Genomic DNA, 14,750 nt, shown 5'->3' with positions numbered 1-14,750 from the left:
TTTTCAAACTGGCAAATGGAAGCCGGCTCAAAGCACTAAAGCATCTGTGTGTGATTAAAGGGCTCCTAGGAAGCGGCAGGGCCATGAAGGCTGGAGAACCATGAACCTATTAACCGTCAGGTACCCCAGAGACTGATCGCAGGCTCCCTCCTGGCGGACACACACCCAGAAGCGGGGCACGTCTTGATCCACACTGAGCAGGCAGCTGCCCCCACCGGCTGGTCAGACACACTCCAGTTCCCAGACCCAGCCTCCAAGATCTTGGACCCCTGGCCACCCTCGGGGTCCAGGGCGAAATAAAATGGAAGCAGATGGGCAAATGATTTTGGAGGAATACCCTTCTTATCAGTTTACCTTTAACGCTGAGCCTTATAAACAGAGCAGGACTGGCCTGACTCCTGAGTCATAAATTCAGGGGTTAAAAAAATAAACGATTACTACTGACTATCAAGAACAAGAAACAGAACTTCACAGTTCTGGCTCCGAGTCAATTACAGCGCCACTGACTTACGCCCCACAGAGTGCACTTCCAATGGCTAATTTCTCTCCAGATGGCGGCTTGTACTTTTCCAGGCAGAATCTCATCTCCCCGAGCCTGGCCTCCCCTTTCCACGGCTCCGTGTGTTTTCCCAACGTCCTCTGTGTGCGGAGGGCTTTGCAACACCTCCAGGTTTGCTGCCACCTCCAGATTTAATTAGCGGACTGTTTACTCCCCCGTCACTGTTTGGAATATCTTAAGTAAAACCAGGCCTCCATTGAGCCCGTGGGGACTCCACCCCGGGCCTCCTTCCAGTCTGCTCCCTGGTGCATTACTGCTTGCCCAGCTCCAAGCCTGGGTCTGGCCCTTGTCCAAGGCGAGTCTGTGCTGTGAGCCAGCCACTGGGTACCACGTGAGTGCCTTCCAGCCCTGGGGGTGCCTTAGCGCCAGGAGGCTATGCAGAAGGAAGGGCAGAGGTGGTCAAATAAAAAATAAATGAAGTGACACTCAGTGAAGGCAAGGCTTTATTGTTCTGTGTTTTTTTAAAAAGGTGCAGACAGGCCATCTGAACACACATTTTTTTAGGACTTCTCCATGTGACCTATACCTTAGAAGGAAAAAAAAAAGCAAGGAGCGAAGGGTGAAAGAAATGGAGAGAGCAGGGCAAGAAGGGGAAACACAGACGAGAAGCCAAATGAATGATCTGCTTTTTTTTTCCTAATGAACCACTAACTATAGCCATTAACAAACTGAATATGTATTTTCTGTTCAACAACACAGGATTTAAACATGTAAAACGAGGTCTCTCTTGCAAGGATTTTGGCATCCATCAGAGCAAACAAATCAGCAACGGGCAGCAAGGGAAACAAACATGAAACCAACAGCAAGCCATGTAAATAGGCATGAAGTTCATTTTCTACATGCGATTTAATGATGCAAGGACGAACGAATTATTCTGGCGATGGAGCAGGAGCGGAGATGAGAGAAACGTCTCTCTGGACCAGCTACCACCAGGCACAATCCAGGAGGCCCCCACACAAACAGCCTGATGCTGACGGACCATTACAGATACGACAAAGCGACGGATGAGATCTCATCTCCCATGCTGTACCACCCTTCCTTTTCTACTGCTTCCAGGCTCTTGATTAGTTTTTCTGAAACTATTTTAGGGTTCCTGTGACTACTCTTCTTTACTCTTAAGCTTTTACAAGGAAGTCAGGCAATTAAATGTGCAGAGCTATTATTATTCATAATAGGTGCTGGTATCGTGTCTACCTGATCATCTATATTTGCCTTAACGAATTCTGCTGCAGAGAAAATTCCTCTGTCCTTCCAGGGAGCTGGTTATGAAAACGCACTGTTTGTAAGTCACTCTCCCTTCAAACTGTCATTTTCCCCACACCTTGGCTTCAAAACACACTTCAGACAGCCCATCAGAACTAAGAGATTCCTTAAATAAGAGAGACTCCACTTACTCTGGGCTTCCCTGGTAACTCAGTCGGTAAAGAATCTGCCTGTAATGCAGAAAACCTGGGTTTGATCCCTGGGTCAGGAAGATCCCCTGGAGAAGGAAATGGCAACCCACTCTGGTATTCTTGCCTGGAAAATCCTGTGGACAGAGGAACCTGGCAGGTCCACGGGCTTCCAAGAGTCGGACACGACTTAGCAACTAAACCACCACTACCACCACCTATTCCAGCAGGTGGTCCTGGGAAGATAAAGGAGAACCCGTTCCCTCCACCAGGGCTCCTCAATAAAACACATGATTTTAAATTTTCTAGTAGCTACATTTTTAAAAAGTGAAAAGGTTAAATATACGGTAATCTCTAGGTCCATCCATGTTGCTGCAAATGGCATTATTTCATTCCTTTTGATGGCTGAGTAGTACTCCATTGAATACATATACCACATCTCTTTATCCATTCATCTCTTGATGGACATTTAGGTTTTTTCCATGTCTTGGCTATTGTAAATAGTGCTGCTGTGAACATAAGAGTGCGTGTATCTTTTTAGAATTAGAGTTTTGTCAGGGGTGGGAAGGCTAGATCATATGGCAACTCCAGTTTTTTTGAGGAACCTTCATACTGTTTTCACAGTGGCTGTACCAATTTATATTCCCACCAACAGTGTAGGAAGGTTCCCTTTTCTCCACACTGCTGCTGCTGCTGAGTCACTTGAGTCGTGTCCGACTCTGTGCAACCCCATAGACGGCAGCCCACCAGGCTCCCCCATCCCTGGGATTCCCCAGGCAAGAACACTGGAGTGGGTTGCCATTTCCTTCTCCAAAGCATTAAAGTGAAAAGTGAAAGTGAAGTCGCTCAGTCGTGTCCAACCCTTAGCAACCCCATGGACTGCAGCCTACCAGGCTCCTCCGTCCATGGGATTTTCCAGGCAAGAGTACTGGAGTGGGGTGCCATCGCCTTCTCCAAAGCATTAAAGTAAAAAGTGAAAGTGAAGTCACTCAGTCGTGTCCGACTCTTAGCGACCCCATGGACTGTATGTAGCCCACCATGCTCCTCCGTCCATGGGATGTGCCAGGCAAGAGTACTCTCCAGTATTTGTTATTTGTAGATTTTTTGATGATGACTGTTTTGACCAGTGTGAGGCGGTACCTCACTGTAGTTTTGATCTGCATTTCTCTAAAAATTAGTGATGTTGAGCATCTTTTTCATGTACATGTTGGCCATCTGTCTGTCTTCTTGGGAGACATCAGTTCAGTTCAGTTCAGTCGCTCAGTCGTATCCAACTCTTTGCGACCCCATGAATTGCAGCATGCCAGGCCTCCCTGTCCATCACCAGCTCCTGGAGTTTACCCAAACTCATGTCCATTGAGTCAGTGATGCCATCCAGCCATCTCATCCTCTGTCGTCCCCTTCTCCTCCTGCCCCCAATCCCTCCCAGCATCAGAGTCTTTTCCAATGAGTCAACTCTTCGCATGAGGTGGCCAAAGTATTGGAGTTTCAGCTTTAGCATCAGCCCTTCCAAAGAACACCCAGGACTGATCTCCTTCAGAATGGACTGGTTGGATCTCCTTGTAGTCCAAGGGACTCTCATGAGTCTTCTCCAACACCATAGTTCAAAAGCATTAGTTCTTCGGCGCTCAGCTTTCTTCACAGTCCAACTTTCACATCCATATATGACCACTGGAAAAACCATAGCCTTAACTAGACGGACCTTTGTTGGCAAAGTACTGTCTCTGCTTTTGAATATGCTATCTAGGTTGGTCATAACTTTCCTTCCAAGGAGTAAGCGTCTTTTAATTGCATGGCTGCAGTCACCATCAGACTACCCATTTTCAAGAGCAGTAGCCCCAGTGGCTAGTGGCCACCAGGGTGGGCAGTCCAGCTATAGATGCTCTATGTGTGCCCAGTTGGGAATGAGGTTTAGATAAAAAATTTCTGAAGTATAAAGGATTCCTGATCTTTCTTAAATGCCTAATCACAGGATATGCAGAACTTTTCTTTCACACAGCCCCCATTCAAGGGCAGACACACCCTTTGTTCTATCAGAAATAGCCACCCAGAATCAGGAGAACCTCTCCCGGGTCCTGGATTTCATATCCACAAACCTAACACCCCTCAATAGAACAGAAAACACAGGGTATTTATTGAGTACTCCTAGGTACAGAAATCACAGTAGGGGCTGAAACAAAACATGTCCAAACTCACTATTAACTTCTAAGCACAACAGGCAGGCCAGGAGGTATTTTTCTTTGTGGATCTCCAGGCCTTATTAAAAAGTCGTTAAATCCTGCATTGAGAGAGCAAGCATCTTTAACTACAGGAAACTGAGCCCCCTGTGTTAATAACCAGCTCTGTTCTAAATTCCAGGACAAAACAAAGTATCCAAAATCAGCACTCAGTAATCTTAATTTCTGTCTGCCCATCACTGAGTCTTTACGATCCAAAGAATCTTAAAAGAACAGTCACTGTCAGGGTATCTGCAGTGCATGACACTTTCTCAGGGTAGTTTTTGCTTTAAGTTAATGTACGAAGTTCTTCTTGACCCAATTTTTTTTTATATCATCTTAAAACTGAAGCATAATTAAATAAGTTTTGATTCCTTAAAATTCCTGAAAGGTATGAGTGCCAAAGAATTGATGCTTTTGAACTGTGGTGCTGGAGAAGTCCTGAGAGTCCCTTGGACTGCAAGATCAAACCAGTCAATCCAAAAGGAGGTCAACCCTGAATATTCACTGGAAGGACTGATGCTGAAGCTGAAGCACCAGTACCTGGCCACCTGATGCATAGAGTCGCCTCATTGGAAAAAGACGCTGATGCTGGGAAAGATTGAAGGCAGGAGGAGAAGGGGGCGACAGAGGATGAAATGGTTGGATGGCATCACTGACTCAATAGACATGAGTTTGAGCAAACTCTGGGAGATAGTGAAAGACAGTGAAGTCTGGCATGTTGCAGATCATGGGGTCGTAAAGAGTCAGACACGACTGAGCGACTGAACAACAGTGAACTACAAGCTTCACGGAGCTTCATGGGAAGAGGACCCTATTTGAGGACCCGTGAGGCTAGGAATGAGCCTGGCCCACCCACTGACAGATCCGGGTCCCCACTCACCCCAGCTGCCGCTATCACCCAGGTCAGCATCACAGGGTGGCCAAACCCTCAAGCATCCCATGGCCCATTCTTCAGTGGAATGCTGCACAAACAACCCACAGGGAGCAGGACTTCGCTGGTGCTCCAGGGGCTAGGACACGGCACTGCCACTTCAGGGGGCACGGGCTTGGTCCCTGGTTGTTGGGGAATCAAGATTCCACAGGCTGTGCAGCATGCCCCCCACAAAATGTAGGAGGAACAAGAGAGACAGCCCAGAAATAAACCCATGCACCTATAAGGTACCTTAGTTTTGACCAAGGAGGCAAGAATATACAATGGGACAAAGACAGCCTCTTCAATCAATGGTGCTGGGAAAACTGGACAGCTACATGTCAAAGAGTGAAATTAGAACGTTTCCTAACACCATACACAAAGATAAACTCAAAATGGATTAAAGACCTAAATGGAAGACCAGACACTATAAAACTCTTAGAGGAAAACAGACAGAACACTCGATGACATAAATCAAAGCAAGATCCTCTATGACCCAGCTTCTAGAGTAACGGAAATAAAAACAAAAGTAAACAAGTGCGACCTGATTAAACGTCTAAGCTTTTGCACAGCAAAGGACACTATAAGCAAGCTGAAAAGACAACCCTCAGAATGGGAGGAAATAACAGCAAATGAAACAACTGACAAAGGATTAATTTCCAAAATATTCAAGCAGCTCATACAGAAAAACAAATCAAAAAGTGGGAAAAAGACCTAAACAGACATTTCTCCAAAGAAGACATACAGATGACTAACAAACACATGCAAAGATGCTCAACATCACTCATTATTAGAGAAATGCAAATCAAAACCACAATGAGATATCATCTCACACTGTTCAGAATGGCCCTTATCAAAAAGTCTACAGACAATAAATGCTGGAAAGGGTGTGGAGAAAAGAGAACAGTCTTGCACTGTTGATGGGAATGCAAATTGATACAGCCACTATGGAAGACGGTATGGAAATTCCTTAAAAAACCAGGAATAAAACCATCATCGTGGTGATGGTGAAGTTGCTCAGTCGTGTCCAACTCTTTGCAACCCCATGGACTGTAGCCTACCAGGCTTCTGCATCCATGGGATTCTCTAGGCAAGAATACTGGAGTGGGTTACCATTTCCTTCTCCAGGGGATCTTCCCGACCCAGGGACTGAACCTGGGTCTCCCACATTGGAGGCAGATGCTTTAACCTCTGAGCCACCACCATATGACCCAGCAATCCCACTCCTAGGCATATACCCTGAAGAAACCAAAATTGAAAAAGACACACATATCCCAATGTTCATTGCAGCACTTTTTACAATAGCTAGAACATGGAAGCAACCTAGATGTCCATCGACAGATGAATGGATAAAGAAGTTGTGGTACATATACACAATGGAATATTACTCAGCCATAAAAAGAAATGCATTTGAGTCAGTTCTGATGAGGTAGATGAACCTGGAACCTATTATACAGAGTGAAGTGAGTCAGAAAAAGAAAGATAAGTATCGTATTCTAATGCATACATACAGAATCTAGAAAAATGGTTCTAAAGAATTTATTTACAGGGCAGCAGTGGAGAAACAGACATAGAGAAGGGACTTATGGACGTTGGGGAGAGGGGAGGAGAGGGTGAGATGTATGGAAAGCGTAACATGGAAACTTACATTACCATATGTAAAATAGATAGCCAACAGAAACTTGCTGTATGGCTCAGGAAACTCAAACAGGGGCTCTGTATCAACCTAGAGGGGTGGGATAGGAAGGGATATGGGAGGAAGGTTCAAAAGGGAGGAGATATATGTATACCTATGGCTGATTCATGTTGAGGTTTGACAGAAAACAACAAAATTCTGTAATGCAATTATCCCTCAATAAAATATTTTTTAAAAAAAGAAGCAATATTATTAAAAAATTCAATAAAGACTCTAAAAATGAAAAAAAAAAAAATGTAGGGAGCACTTCCAGAGCAAGAATTCCCCTTTTCCAACATTCTGTTTTACATTTCCCCTTTTGCCCAGTTTTCTCCATGTCCCAATTTTCAAGGAGTTGGACTCCTAGCAAGATGCACAGTCGTGAAGGGCTGTTCATAGGGACAACCTCTGACAGCGCGTATGCCCACCCAGCCCGGGTGCAAAGTACCCAGGACACTCCACCTTCCTCACTCAATGAACCCTGCAAGGAACTGGTCAGAATATAAAGGCCTCAGGATGAAATGTTTCTCTTTTCCACCAATTTCTTATAGCCTCCCAACCATCAGTCATCACTTGATCGCTGTAGTGTAGCGTGGTCATCAGGGGTCCCGATGATTAATGCACATAAGGCAGTCATTTTAAAAACTCAAGCCAAGATAATAAAAGTTCATTTTGGGGTGTTTTTTTTTTTTAATTTAAAAGTAAATAAAAATAGGGATTTCCCTGATGGTCCAGTGGTTAGGATTCTGTGCTTTCACTGCTGAAGGCTTCGATTTGACCTTTGGTCAGGGAACTAAGATTCCACAGCAGGGCAGCTTGGTCAAAAACATGTAAAAAATGAAGACCCAGGCCTCTGAGATCTCACAGGAACTTTGGCAGGGTGGCAAGTCGCAAGCTGGTTATCCACCCAGATTCTTCCTTCTTCCCATCACCCTGATCTCACTAGAGCTTAGATGCTCCCTGCACCTTCTCATGGGCAGTTAGGTGCCCAGAGAAGGATTTTCAGCTGCCATGAGAGTCTGAAGTCCAGCCCTGGCACAATTCAGTGTGTGACACTCAGTTGTGTCCAACTCTTTGTGACCCCATGAATCGCAGCTCGCCAGGCCTCCCTGTCCATCACCAACTCCCGGAGTCTACCCAAACTCACGTCCATCAGGTCGGTGATGCCATCCAGCCATCTCATCCTCTGTCGTTCCCTTCTCCTCCTGCCCCCAATCCCTCCCAGCATCAGAGTCTTTTCCAATGAGTCAACTCTTCACATGAGGTGGCCAAAGTACTGGAGTTTCAGCTTTAGCATCATTCCTTCCAAAGAAATCCCAAGGCTGATCTCCTTCAGAATGGACTGGTTGGATCTCCTTGCAGTCCAAGGACTCTCAAGAGTCTTCTCCAACACCACAGTCCAAAAGCATCAATTCTTTGGTGCTCAGCTTTCTTCACAGTCCAACTCTCACATCCATACATGACCACTGGAAAAACCATAGCCTTGACTAAAGTAATGTCTCTGCTTTTGAATATGCTATCTAGGTTGGTCATAACTTTCCTTCCAAGGAGTAAGCGTCTTTTAATTTCATGGCTGCAATCACCATCTGCAGTGATTTTGGAGCCCAAAAAAATAAAGTCTAACACTGTTTCCCCATTTATTTCCCATGAAATGATGGGACCACATGCCATGATCTTCTTTTTCTGAATGTTGAGCTTTAAGCCAACTTTTTCACTCTCCTCTTTCACTTTCATCAAGAGGCTTTGTAGTTCCTCTTCACTTTCTGCCATAAGGGTGGTGTCAATTGCATATCTGAGGTTATTGATATTTCTCTTGGAAATCTTGATTCCATATCCATAGATAGCATATTGAAAAGCAGCCAGAAGATCGCATACGTTGCTGAGCAACACAGCCCATATGCCACAACTGCTGAGCCCGTGCTCCAGAGCCCACGCTCCACAACTGGAGCGTAGCCCTCACTGGCCACAACTAGAGGAGGCCTGCACACAGCAACCAAGGCCCAGCGAAGCCAAAGGGAAGAAAGAAAGAGGGGGTGAACAGAGGCAGGGCAAGAACACGGCTTCTTCATGCATCCTTCACTATGCTCTACAGGTTAGAAACAGCCTGGACTGAGGCGCTGTTAGAGGGGTGCTGACAGGAAGGGGCTTGGGGATGGTTTTGGGGTCTCGGCACGTTCTGACTCTGGATCTGAATGCTGGCTACACAGGTGTCTTGCTTAGCTCATCAAGCTAGACACTTAACATGATGTACACTTTTCAACATACACATTACATTCCAATTTGTATACTTTTGGAAATAGCACTTTACTTTTTAAGTGCACAAATCTTGTTAAACAGCTTCCTATCTGTTCAAGGGAGCAGACAACACCCAGTGTACGGCAGTTCTCCTGGCTCGATGATAACGATAATTCTAAGAGAGATGACACAGAAAGCCGTTCCAGACAAATCTAATGTCATGGAATTTCACTGGACAAAGTCCACGTAATGTGCTTTATTTTTTTATTTTTTTAATATAAATTTATGTATTTTAATTGGAGGCTAATCACTTTACAATATTGTATTGGTTTTGTAATGTGCTTTTAAAATCATCCTTTTTTTGTCCTAAAACCAATGTGAAGACAATGTTTTCACTAGTGTTTTCTTTGCTTCAAAAGGGATTTGGTCCCCTTCGTCAAAGGCTGAAAGGCTGGGGAGGGGAGCGGCGAGGAGGAGGGTCTCTGAAAATATTTTTATGCTTTTCTCACTGAAACAAAACACCAAGAATGGATTTTCCATGAGAAGTGGCGGGAGAAGGGGCAGCGGCCTGAGCTTAGGAGCTGCAGAGAGCCCCTGCCTGGCCACCAGCTCCAACCACCTCCCAGGCCCCCGAGTAATGGAAACACCAGACTTAAACAGGTGTCATAACAGTAAAAGGGCCCCGTAAATGGGAAATGCAGAAGGCCTGGAGGAGCTGCACAGCTGGCGCGGGGGTGAGCCTTACAGCACCGCGTGGTCCCCAGGCTCCAGAGTCTGCGGTCCTTCGTCTCACACACACTTAAACGTCCATCTGCCTTCGCGAGCACACACACAGCACCGACATAAAACCTCTGCACAGGAAATCTCTGCCATTCTTAAATGGTCTGGCCCAAATAAACCACCTCTGACAAAGTGCTCTGAGCGACTGGATTGCATTAAATGAGAGGAAAAAACGAAAGTGGGGTTGGTGATTCCACAATAAACAGTCTGCTCAGTGGAGCAAGTCACATGGGCACCCTGGATTCTCCGAGGAGGGGGCTGGGGGACATGGCGGACTTGATAGAGGAAGAATATTGGGGTGAGGGGGGTGGAGTCAGCCTATTTCCATCCCCGTAACCACCCAGATGTTGTCATTGGCTGATGACCATAGATATTAGTGGATCCATGAAATCTACATCACCTGGCCTTGCTCATGTCATCTCTCTCTGCTTCCGGACTTTCTGATCTATCAAATGGGAGAGCAATACCCACCTTGCAAGGATTTTTTTTCCTTTATTGCGATTATTTGTTTTTTTTGTTTTTTTTGGTTTTTTTTTGTTCTTCGATTATTTGTTTTAATTTTTATTTTATATGGGAAAGATTGAAGGCAGGAGAGGAAGGGGACAGCAGAGGATGAGATGGTTGGATGGCATCACCGACTCCATGGATATGAGTTTGAGTAAGTTCTGGGAATTGGTGATGGACAGGGAGGCCTTACGTGCTGCAGTCCACGGGATCGCAAAGAGTCAGACATGACTGTGCAACTGAACAATAGCTGATTTAGAATGTTGGGTTAGTTTCGGGTGTACAGCAAAGTGATTCAGTTATAGAGACACATGTATCTATTTTTCAAATTCTTTTCTCATTTAAGTTTTTACAGAATATTGAATAGAGGGACTTCCTTGGTAGTCCAGTGGTAGGGACTCCACACTTCCAATTCAGGGGGCACAGATTCACTCCCTGGTCGGGAAACTTAGGATCTTGTATACCATGCAGTGTGACAAAAACAAACAAAAAGAAAAAAAGAAAAAACAGAATATTGAGAGTTCGCTGTTATAATCAGTAGGTCCTTGTTGGTAAGGATTTCTTAAGGCAGTGTGTAAAGCAGCAGAAAGGCCCAGCACAAAGGAAATGATCTGTCAAAGGTAGCCAGTCTCACCTGTCCTTCCTGTGTGCTCACCTGTCCCTTCTGTGTGCTCACCTGCCCTTCCTGTGTGCGCACCTGTCCTTCCTGTGTGCTCACCTGCCCTTCCTGTGTGCTCACCGTCCCTCCTGTGTGCTCACCTGCCCTTCCTGTGCGCTCACCTGTCCTTGCTGTGTGCTCACCTGCCCTTCCTGTGTGCTCACCTGTCCCTGTGTGCTCACCTGTCCTTGCTGTGTGCTCACCTGTCCCTGCTGTGTGCTCACCTATCCTTCCTGTGTGCTCACCTGCCCTTCCTGTGTGCTCACCTGTCCCTCCTGTGTGCTCACCTGTCCTTGCTGTGTGCTCACCTATCCTTCCTGTGTGCTCACCTGCCCTTCCTGTGTGCTCACCGTCCCTCCTGTGTGCTCACCTGTCCCTGCTGTGTGCTCACCTATCCTTCCTGTGTGCTCACCTGTCCTTCCTGTGTGCTCACCGTCCCTCCTGTGTGCTCACCTGTCCTTCCTGTGTGCTCACCTGTCCTTCCTGTGTGCTCACCTGTCCTTCCTGTGTGCTCACCTGTCCTTCCTGTGTGCTCACCTGCCCTTCCTGTGTGCTCACCTGTCCCTGTGTGCTCACCTGTCCTTGCTGTGTGCTCACCTGTCCCTGCTGTGTGCTCACCTATCCTTCCTGTGTGCTCACCTGCCCTTCCTGTGTGCTCACCTGTCCCTCCTGTGTGCTCACCTGTCCTTGCTGTGTGCTCACCTATCCTTCCTGTGTGCTCACCTGCCCTTCCTGTGTGCTCACCGTCCCTCCTGTGTGCTCACCTGTCCCTGCTGTGTGCTCACCTATCCTTCCTGTGTGCTCACCTGTCCTTCCTGTGTGCTCACCGTCCCTCCTGTGTGCTCACCTGCCCTTCCTGTGTGCTCAGGTACCCCTGGCATCTCTGTGTGTGTCCACACTTCCTCTTCTTAAGGGACACCTGGATTAGGGGCCACCCTAAGGACCTCATTTTAACTAACTTCCTTATAGGCTCTGTCTCCAAAGTCAGTCACATTCCGAGGTCCTGGGGGTCAGGGCCTCAATATATGAATCTGGGGGGACAAAATTAAACCCATAACATTTCTTTATACCATAATCTGAAATGCTGAATTGGGTGTTCACAGAACTAAAGAATCCATGTGATGAAAACAACTCAAGGGGCCATCAACAGACGAACAGATTAAAGCGATGTGAGAGATATACCATATGTAAATACATCTATATGTATATACAGATATACAGATACCACATATACAATGAGATATTACTCAGCCATAAAGAAGAATGAAATATTGATATGTGCAGCAATGTGCACGGACCTAGAGAATATTATACTTGGTGAAGTCAGACGATGACAAACATTGTATGATATCACTTACACGTGGAATCTAAAAAATCAAATAAATGAATCTATACACAAAACAGACTCAGATCAAGAAAACAAACTTATGGTTACCAAAGAGGAAAAGGAGGGGAGGAAGGATAAGTTAGGAGTATGACAGATGTTAACATATACACACTACTATACATAAAAGAGACAAGCAACAAGGACCTACTGTGTAGCACAGGGCACTATACTCAATATCTTACAATAACCTATAATGGAAAATAATTGGAATACATATATATATAAATGAATCACCTTGCTGTACACCTGAAGCTAACACAATACTGTAAATTAACTATATTTCAATAAAAAGGAAAAATGAGTTGAAAACAGAAAAGTCTTCCTATTTTTTGTTAAATTGACTTCTCTCTACTAAAATACACTTATATTTAGATGAGGAGGAGGAGAATCTATGTGATATGAGGGACAGAAGAAGCAAAGAATTTTTCTTGGAAAGAGTTTCTGCAGTGAGGTGGGGGGAGGCACGACAGCCAACCACAAATGGTTATGTATATACATCACCACCTCCAGAGGGGGTTGGCTTTATGCCCCCAAAAGACAGTGTTGGCATCAATGGGAGGAAGTTTCAGGACGGCAGACCTCCATTCCCTGCAGGGAGCAACTTTCTAACAATTCATTTGCTCAACCAAGGACCAGACTGCCTGCCTGATGCACGTTCTTTTGGTGTTAGCGAAGGCCAGCCCACAGGAACCCTATAACGTGGGAGCAGGCACTACTCAGCATCACTCCACAGAGAGACCAAAGGGCCAGCCTCAGAAAGGGCAAGTGACTCAGCTAATCCAAGTCGGCGCCAGGACTGGAACCCAGACCCTTGGCCTCTGAGTCTTCTGTTCTGTCAGCTGCGTAATGACAACTGCAACAAAGGCTCATGTGACATTCCTCAGCCAGGGTGTCACAGAGAAGACTCCTGGGTTGGGAGGCCTTTATCAATCCCTCTGACTCTAAAATCCCAATCTAGAGGTGATCCCAGTAGAAGCCAGGGAATGGTGGGGAAAGACTCCTGAGGAATGACTCTCAACAGTGACATCAGCCTCCTCAAAACCAGCCAGAGCTCAACTATATGATATACTGGAAAAGGAAAGTTTATGGCAATGATAAAAAGATTAGTTGTTGCCAGGGGCTGGGGGAGAGATGGAAAGAGAGCACAGGGGATTTTTAGGGTATTGAAACTACTACATGATACTGTAATACACGTAGACACACATCACTCAGTTCAGTTCAGTTGCTCAGTCATGTCCAACTCTTTGCGACCCCATGGACTGCAGCACGCCAGGCCTCCCTGTCCATCACCAACTCCCGGAGTTTACCCAAACTCATGTCCATTGAGTCAGTGATGCCAACCAACCATCTCATCCTCTGTCGTCCCCTTCTCATCCCACCTTCAACCTTTCACAGCATCAGGGTCTTTTCCAATGAGTCAGCTCTTCACATCAGGTGGCCAAAGTATTGGAGTTTCAGCTTCAGCATCAGTCCTTTCAATGAACACTCAGGACTGATCTCCTTTAGGATGGACTGGGTGGATCTCCTTGCAGTCCAAGGGACTCTCAAGAGTCTTCTCCAACACCACAGTTCAAAAGCATCAATTCTTCGGCACTCAGCTTTCTTTATAGTCCAACTCTCACATCCATACATGACCACAGGAAAAACCATAGCCTTGACTAGATGGACCTTTGTTGGCAAAGTAATGTTTATGTAACAACCAGCGGCAAGCCCTAATGTAAACAGTGGGATCTGAGTGATGATGAGTCCGTGTAGCTTCACTGATTGTAACCAACACACCACTCTGGTGGGAGCTGTTGACCATATGGGGCTGTGCACATGTGGGGAGAGGGGACAGATGAAAACTCTCTGAGCTTTCAGCTCCATTTTGCTATGAACTAAAACTACTCTATAAACCGAAACCTATTAACAAAAACCAAAAACTAGCCACAGCAGGTCATCTACAGCCAGTTCACCAGTCCATGTATCAGAACACTTAATGTTGCATCCCATTCACCCTTTAAACTTTGGATTCATCAACTCTAAGCTATGGACATTGGAAAGGCTAGAAAGGCCCTCAGAACAATTTGTTTCTACCTCATTATCTCACAGATGAGGAAGTCAAAAAAGTTTTTTCTCATTCTATCTTATTTTTCTCCAGGGAATGTAAAGGATTTAAAAGACAAGGCAATAATCGTGTTTTCTAAAAGCTTGAAATAATGTTCAAAATGATAGACACAAAAAGTTCGGTCTACCTGAAAAGCAAAGAGAGAGAGATAGATTCTTTATGATTGTAATAACAATAACAAAACTAAATTAAATAATTAAGACCCAAAAAAATAAAATAAAATTTAAAAAAATAAAATAAAATAAAAATAATAATTAAGACCCAAAGCAGATCAGTCATGGTGAGGTCAATACATTCATACATATGAACTGATCAAGACTTTTTA

At 45.3% G+C, this 14,750-nt stretch overlaps 1 protein-coding gene across 5 annotated transcripts in view; it reads right to left on the bottom strand.

The window, feature by feature from the left end:
• Positions 1–14,750, bottom strand: part of TIAM1 (TIAM Rac1 associated GEF 1) — a 466,993-nt gene that overhangs the window by 433,927 nt on the left and 18,316 nt on the right. The window contains exon 1 of one of the 5 annotated variants that reach the window (XM_070785825.1): positions 512–2,128. The exons of the other annotated variants lie outside the window; for them this stretch is intronic. The gene's annotated coding sequence lies outside the window, so the exon portion shown is untranslated. Of the gene's footprint in view, positions 1–511; positions 2,129–14,750 lie in introns of those variants that run through there. 5 annotated transcript variants of the gene reach the window in all.

This window comes from Bos indicus, chromosome 1 (assembly GCF_029378745.1).
Source record: "Bos indicus isolate NIAB-ARS_2022 breed Sahiwal x Tharparkar chromosome 1, NIAB-ARS_B.indTharparkar_mat_pri_1.0, whole genome shotgun sequence".
In the NCBI taxonomy this organism is placed as follows: Eukaryota; Metazoa; Chordata; class Mammalia; order Artiodactyla; family Bovidae; genus Bos; species Bos indicus.
Note: the sequence above shows the minus strand (reverse complement) of the source record. Positions and strands in the feature narration are given on the sequence as shown.